The sequence below is a fragment of the Nuphar pumila genome, chromosome 17, assembly GCF_984573655.1.
Source record: "Nuphar pumila chromosome 17, dmNupPumi1.hap1.1, whole genome shotgun sequence".
Classification (NCBI taxonomy): domain Eukaryota; kingdom Viridiplantae; phylum Streptophyta; class Magnoliopsida; order Nymphaeales; family Nymphaeaceae; genus Nuphar; species Nuphar pumila.
Window position 1 is genome coordinate 82,491,953 of NC_143265.1, and position 8,617 is coordinate 82,500,569.

General features: G+C 39.1%; 1 long non-coding RNA gene across 1 annotated transcript; it reads right to left on the reverse strand.

Moving 5' to 3' along the window:
- Positions 1-4,986: 4,986 nt before the first annotated feature.
- On the reverse strand, positions 4,987-8,105 carry LOC149812517 (uncharacterized). The gene is made up of 3 exons (XR_016428528.1): positions 7,872-8,105; positions 7,368-7,456; positions 4,987-5,070 (listed from the first exon to the last, which is right to left on the reverse strand). It is a non-coding gene; the product is annotated as an uncharacterized LOC149812517 (long non-coding RNA).
- Positions 8,106-8,617: the final 512 nt, after the last annotated feature.

The following is an 8,617-nucleotide window of genomic DNA, read 5'->3' on the forward strand; positions in this document are numbered from 1 at the left end:
TGATGTGGCACACTCCCAACCGTACACTGACTGGCTGAATGACCTGCTGGCTACTAAGCTGAAGTGGCAAGCTTGCTGGCACCATTATTCTGTACAAATATTAGCATTCCACGCTGGCAAGTGCGGCCTTCTGTTGTTGTTGTGCTTACGTGGCAGTGCTAGACTGATACAACCGGCTGCCTCATGCTTACATGCATTCACTGTGGGTCGCATCAGAACTGAGTTCATGTGAATTTGTTCTTGTTTCACTTGAGAGCAAGAAAAGCCAGGAATCAGAGGAACCCCTCTCATCCTAATTGCCTACACTTGTTCGTAATCCTCTTTCCGTTTAATGGAATAAAAACAACCAAGCTGTTGTGGCCTTTATTATGTCACTACAACAAAATATAGAAATAGTGGCAGTTTGTATAGACGACCATTTAAAAATGCGCCACTGTTGAAGGAATATCGGCATACCTACAACGCAAAACTGCCGCAAAATCTATGCTAACTAGACAACGACAGTTCGAGGCTTCTGCTATAGGAAACCTCTTTTTTTTCATCCAACCTTCTGGGAGGAAGGCTAACACCCTTCTTCTATGATAGTGATCTATTTATAATGGGAGAGCTCTTTAACGGGTTTAATGTGAGGTAATGGACGGTTATGAGATCCTTTCACATTCTTAGTAGGACAGTTATGAGATCCTTTTAATTGGTACAATTTTAGATTCTTAGTAGGACAGTGTCCCCAAACATAGAAATATTGTCTGCGCCTGTAGTGTGACATGCCAAAAGATACAACTCTTGTGCCTTATAAAGAAATAGAATTTTCTTGTTAATGTTTAGAACTCATTAGCCTTACTATATCATATAGTAAATCATTTGTATGTTATAATTTCTCTAGTCACAACAAGAATTATAATGATGCACCGAGTTATTAATTACAATTGTTAGCAAGCGTTAACACTTTGGATTAGGTAATCTGCTTGGGTCATTGTTGCTTGTGAGTATTATAGAAGCGCGAGTTTAGTGGGAGCGTGAATTGCAGGATTTAGTAGTCTTACATAGAAGAAATGATGACATGGTTGTTGTTCTGCTTTTCATATTAAGGCATATTGATTGATTGGCAGATGTATGGTGTTTGGACCCGTATATGCATTTTGTTACCTACACATAAAGTCAATAACCACAATCATAAGAAACTAATGGTTGTGATATATGGAAGGTCGTACTCGCTATATAGGTATTTGCCACCACAATCCATACCATTAGAACCTTATGATCAATAGCTTAAAGTCCTGGTTTAATTTATAGAGTGGCCTATTAATATGGGCCAAGTGGGAGATTGTTGTGCCTACGAGATGATGTAGTGTGGCCCATATTATTGTAGGGCACAAGAGTTATCTTTAGGCATCTTGCCAAAGAGTGCTAAAGCTAGGGGTTGCACCTTTTGGTAAGATGCCAAAAATTGTAACCTATGCCATAAGATACAACTCTTGTGCCCTATAATAATATGAGCCACATGACACTATATCAATGATGTAGGCACAAGAAGAAAAACTTGAAGCCGGAATCAGATTCGATTGACAAACTTCATTTGGGAACCCATTGGTCTGAACACCAGTTATCCTGACTGCAGGGACTGAACAAGTGGAGAATCTATCATGATCAACCATAAAGATTTGATTCATCTACGCTAATGAAAATTTTGTAACAAACTTCATTTGGGAACCCATTGGTCTGAACACCAGTTATCCTGACTGCAGGGACTGAACAAGTGGAGAATCTATCATGATCAACCATAAAGATTTGATTCATCTATGCTAATGAAAATTGTCATTACCCTTTACTCATGATTGGCAGTTTCCAAAGTTTCTCCATATTGGGATACTGGATGTTCTTTTAATCCTAGTGTTACATTGCTAATTCTTGTCCCATTCATACATATTTCCTTGGACATAATTAATGGAACAGTGGTTTCCTTAACGGATATGCTTTCATTACGATCTTCCCCTTGTTATTGCTTGAAGTGCGGCTTCATAGTTCTATCTACGATCTTCCCCTTGTTATTGCTTGAAGTGCGGCTTCATAGTTCTATCATTTGCCATACTTAATTTCTTCCACAGAAAATCACTTTTTTTTCTGAATCAGATGATAAAAAAATTTGTTACATGTTTAATTCTCATAACCCCTAGTAGCTGTTTCGTGCAAGCTTGGAGTTGTTTTGCTGATTGAATGGTCATCAACTTTATTTACTTTTTTTTCTTCGTACTATCTGTGTGCACTATTTTTGTGTCTAGCTCCTCTCTTTACACTCGCGCATCAATAAAAATTACATCATTTTTTTTTTTACCTTTTTTTCGGAAAGAGCCTATGCTTTTTGCCTGCATAAATAAAGTCCAGTGCATACATTTAGAAACAAAATGGGAGCTACTTGGATGGTCAGATTGATTGCACAGGACACAGTCAGCTACCACATGTATAATTCACCATTATGTATAGTCAGCTACCACATATATAATGCACCATTATGATATAACTCACAAGGAACAGAAACAACTCAGGAAACAACACAGTAGAAATCAAGAAAAAACAGCAGATGACAACCAATTTAAGTCAGCCCCCAGCCATTTCAGCTTCACCCACTACTTACCTTCCCATCTGACCTTGGCAATGACTGAACCAATAGGAAGACAAGAATTCCTGAAAATCCTAATGTTCCTTTCTAGCCAAATCAACCTTCATGAGATCAGGAGCCAGCATCTCCAAGTAAAGATCCAATTAGACCCCTTTTTATAGAATCCGCAATCAAGAGGTCTAGGAGAAAGATTAGCAACATAAGTCCCCTTAAGGCCATCCCAGCACAAGCACAATATCCCATGGGTGAAAAGGCAATCCCTAAACAAGTGACTAAAAGGACTCCTCAGCCTCAAGACACAACACACACCTGCTTGCTAGATGAAAACCTCTTTTCTTCAATTGCAGCTCTGTCTTCACTTTACCTTGAAGGATCAACCAGCCCATGAACGAGCCGCTTGGCCGGCAATCCCTTGCCCCACAATGTCCCATGGGGTAACCATTCAAACTCGGTGGGCAAAGCATCCTATAGCAAGATGCAACCGAGAAATGCCCACTATGCTCGTGACACCAAGACAAGAAGTCTTCCTCTTCACCGAGAGTAATTGAAGACAACTGTAGCACTGTCACATAGGTGCGGATGCGGATGCGGCGATGTAGCACTTTAAAAAAACTTGGGTGCGGGGAGGATATATATATATATATATAATTTTTAACAGTTTTAAGTTAATACTATGTGCAAAGGCGTAGCTAGGGGGGGGGGGGGGGGGGCAGGACTGGGCTGTAGCCCAGTCCTGCCTCCCGAAACAGTTAATTTTTTTTTTTTAAAGCCAAGTCCTAGCCCAGCCCTGATTCCATATGAAATAGATTTTTATCCATTTTTGTAGCCCAGCCCTGACTGCAGCAAATAGTTTGATTCGCCCATATGAAATAGATTTTTATTAATAATTATAGCCATTTTTTATTTTATCTCAAAAAAAAAATCGGGGGGGGGGGGGGGGGGGCTGCCCCTGAACCCCCGACTATCACACAAAATTTTTTTTTGCTACACACCTGTTTGCCCCCCCCCCTCACATGAATCCTAGCTAAGCTACTGACTATGTGTATTTGTGTGCATTTATGTATTTATATATATAATATTAGATAAAAATAGACTTGATTAGGGTTAACTGAATCTACTTTTGGATAGAAATGGACCTCAATGTGGTTGACTTCACCTAACATAAAGGAAGTTGTGTCCAAGTGTTGCACCCGCCTGGGTGCGGGTGCGACACGGGTGCCGTGCCCTGTTAGAAGAGTCCATGTGACATAGCTGCAACATCAAAGCAAGCCATTCTTACAATACCGATGGAGAAGGGTCCCTAGGTAATTGAATGTTCCAACCAGACTGCTGAGACCACAACGCATTTACAGACTTTCTGGACCCTCTAGCAAGAGAATAGGGCAGGAAACACGTTCCCAAGTGGGGACTCCACCAACCAAGCATCAAATCGTCTACCACCTTAACTTTGACTGCCTCCTTAAATTCGTCAATGTGCTTCATCCAACCCTTCCAAATACCTGAACCATTGCTCCAACTGCTGTCTTCAACCTAATTCCATGGCCAATTTAAAAGCCCATACTTATCCTTAATAAGCAACCAGCCCTTCTTTGCTACAAATCTTTCAGAGCCACTTTATAAGCAAGGCTGTATTAAATCTCTCCAAATCTGAAATGCCCAAACCACCCTGAGAGACTACTCCTAAGTGGACCGATTAAGGGAGGTTTGTACTCCTACAAGAAATTTGACTTTTACTGGCGCAACTTTTGCGCCAGTAAAAGCCTTGCCGGTAAAATTTTTACTGTTGCAATTTACATTCTTCGACTTTTATTGGCGCAGCTTTTGCGCCATAGAAAAGTTTTCACTGACGCAAAGTAAGCGCCTGTGAAAAATTTTAACTGATTTTTTAAATGCCTTTACTGGCGCTGATTTAGCGTCAGTAAAAGACTCCTACTCAATAAAAGGGCCAAATAGTAAAGAAAAATAAAAAATAGACAATTAATCAACCATGAACTAAAATGAATACTCAAAGTATAAATCATATCCTCTTAGGAAAGAGAATAAATAACAAAATAACCTGTTTAAGAATATAAAACCATGATGCTTACTGTAGCTAAGCTTTTCTGGCTGACTGTGCCCTTGCTGGAACCAGAATGCAAAGGCTTGGCTTTTGCCCAGAGCAAAGATGTTAAATCAAACATAAAAGAAGACCAAATTGTCGGCTGATGCTCAGACACTGAGGCAATAATAGGAATATGATCCATTGCATATGTTGGTTCGAGTAAGGAATAAAAGTGTCCTCTCCATGGGGATAAATAGCCCGATGCCATACCAACTCCATGTGCAAGAACAGCCACTGCTACTGCAAATGTCACAGTGATTCTCTAAAAGGCTTGAAATAACTTTGCATCATCCAGAAGATACATGACCCAGTCTAGGAAGTAAAATACATAAACAATGAAGAAGAAAAGTGCCTGCACCCAAAATTAACAAGACACTCATTAAAGAAATGCCTAAAAAGTCTCCTTGGCTGCACTTTCATTTGGAAGTGGTGGACAGAGTCAGCCTTAGTAGGTTCATAAAGTAAGAGCAGCTCTTTGAGCTTCAGCAGTTGAAAAAGTTCGGTTCCTTTATGATTTGAACTTCATGTTTTCTTGCCGACGTCAATTGCAGTTGCTAAATACAAATCGTTGTGGTTGTTAAAGCAGAAAAAGAAGGAAGTTCAAATCATAAAGGAACCTATTAAAATACAATGAGTATGAAAACTATTTGACAACTTTTTTTACAAGACAAAAATATATGGATGCCGCACTTATCCATTCTAGAGCTTAAATAGCATTGAATGTCACCACCCTTTTATCACAACCTCAAAAACTATAAAGCAAGAGACTAACATGTCAGGAAAGTTGCCACAAGTCTACAAGCTAGCATTGATGTTTACTACCAAGCTCTATTCACGAGGAACAAGTTTGAGACCAGAGAGAGTAGATTTGGCGCATCAATTCTCCACCTACTTCTAGGTACTCCATTCCGAGGTTGTTGGGTCGGATTCAAATTTGAGTTATTGGGTCGGATCTGGATCCGTTTTGCCTCGAAATTCGATCCAAAACCCTAAAAATGCATTATTTTCCTTGTTTTAACTCCGATTCAAGTGAAATTCGAAGCGTGACCTCTTTGAACTTAAATACATCAATACATGGGTTCTAAACCTTCAAAACACGTGAAAATTCATGAATATTATGTAAAAATAATGTGCATTTCATGCATCATGAAATACCCCCATGCTTGAATGTTTATTAGTCCCTTAACAAACTACTAAAGAAAATTAAAATGTTAAGAACTAAAAATAAACAAAGCATGTAATGAACAAATAAAGTAAAATTTCTAACTCACTTTCGTAGGAATCACGGTTGCATTTAGCTCACGCAACAAGCCCTTTAAACCCCTGGGTTACCCCAGTGGATGAGTAAAGTCTCGTGAGAGTTTGCAGTGATGCTACCCACAAACATCGATGTCATGCATGAATAAAAGTTCTTTTTCAAAAAATATTAGGCACTTAAGAAATTAGTTTAAGCAAATATTTTATGCAATTTACATTCTCATGACATATTTAAAATTTTCATGCCTCCACAATAAAAACTTTTTCCTTTCACTTTTCTAAAATTTGCAATTATCTATGATTTTTTATCAGAAAATCAAGTATTATCATGTTATTTCGCATTTATCATCACTTGTATATTTTTTGCACAATATTTTGCAATTACTTCTAAGCAATGATTTTTTCCTTAAGCTCGTTCTTTTTCTTTTGATATTCAATTTTCACATTTTTTAATTTTTTCTTGAGCACTATTTCAAATATTCAGTTTTCGTGACCCATGTAACGAGCTTTGGGTCAGTGACTCTCAGGCCAGACGACCTTAGGGCACCAGATACAGAGTATCTCTCGAACTTAATTGCTCGAGTCACTAGACCTTCCATTTTAATAATTTACGTATAGTCTTCTTCTTTGTCACGTGCAATGTCTATATCTATTTGGCTTTCTATGAAGTCAATGTAACGAGCTTTCAAGCTGGTAGCTCCCAAACCAGGTGGCTTTAGGGCACCAGGTGTAAAACACCCTTCAAGCTCTACTTGCTCGAACCAAATAGGCCACAAATATCAACTAGATAAGAAGTGATTTCCTTCATTATCCTTTTTGTCATGAGACTTACTGAGGATCGCGAAGACATCAACAACTAAACGTATGCTCTTTTTCTTTTAAACTCATTTTCTTTTTAACTTTCACTACGAAGGAAAAGACAGGATTGAAACCCCCCATTCTCCTTGCGCCATTTGACTATTGCATCGCTCTTCCATCCATCTTTTCTTAAGGAAAAAGATTGTAACAAAGCCATCAATAGTGGCGGGGTGGGCTTCAACAAACTACCGTCATTGCCATTCCTGGTGGTTCTGTTCATGTGATATATGATCATACGAGATATGGGTAATGGAGAAAATCAAGTATCATCATGACATAGTTGTCAACAATCCAATAAGAAACCTCATGTGAACAACAACTACTAGACTCAAAGCTATTTACAGGGTAAGACTAGCTGTTGTTCAGAACACTCATTGGATGATGCTTCATGAGAAAGTATTATTGTAAAAGAATGAATTTGGCATTTATTCCAAAGAGGAATTTGCATCTTTACAATAGTTTTAGAATCATAAGAGTAAAGGAAAGCACAAATGCCTATTACAGCGGGATGATTACTAAGAAGAAACGGAATACCTCTCTTCATGCAAGTAGTAATTGGCGTCTAGGTCAGGCAGCACAAGTGTGGCACTCATTATTCCTGCAGCAAGCACTGCATTACATATCTATAAGACCAAAAGGGGATTTGCTTTAGTCTCTCAATTATATTACAGGACATTACAACATTTTCCAATGCTGACAACAAAATTAATCCCTTTAAAGGATTTTGTGATATTGAAAATGGCAGAATTCAACATATAAAAGAACGCTATTCGTTCTTTTATATGTGTTGATATTTTCACGTGATTTTTCTCTCAGGGATTTTCCAAAAACGCGATTTACAACATTGGTCTTAAATCTCCAGAAAGTAATCGAGATAACTGAAGGTGATAGAACTGCAACAGAAGCGTAAAACCCTAGAATCTAAACAACAATGAAATCGAGACCGAAACATGCAAGAAAACGGCAAGAGCAAGAAACAACAACAAAATTCTACCAGAAACAAAAGGGATCGAGCGCAGAAGCCAGAAATCTCACTACCTCCGGTCGAGAAACCGAGCCGGATTCTCTGATCGTCGAGAAGAAGGAGATCATGCAGATCAGGAAGAAGACGAGCACCACCGACAGCTGCCCGGCAAAGACCTTCATCCCACCGCTCAAATGCTTCAGATTCCGTTGGCCTCCTCTCGTTCCAAACACGTCAAACCCTGAGCATTGCTTCTCTGAAGCAATTCTCACCTCCTCATCTTCCCCCTTCTTCACAACGACTTCCGAGCGTCAATCGATACCTTCATCTATCGGATCAGAGATCGCCTTTACGATTCTTCCATATACGAGAGAGAGAGAGAGAGAGAAACGGGTTGGGGGAGAGGGGGGGGGGGGGGGGGGGGAATGGAAAAAAAAAGGGTGAGGGTTTCCCGAGAGGGAGGGAGGGAACTATCCTACTAAGAAACATTCTCTGGCGCAGCCCTAATGAGATTTTCTGGCGCAATCTTGGGCTTTATATTCTCTGGCACTTTTTCTTTTCACTAGTGCGACAGTAAAGACCCGATTTCTTGTAGTCCTTCTGCGGGTTGGGCAGCATGGTAAAGAAAACCGGTAAGTTTTACTTGTATTAAGGATAATTAGTTTAGATTTTTTGATAAAGTTTGACACTGTCAGTTGAAACATCACGGTTTTAAGGTTTTGGAAAAATAAGTTTATATTATTTATAAACAATAATGGTTTCTAGTTATGTTCTTCCAGTGCCACTAGCAAAATTCATAAGTTTCCTTTTGATAAAGTTG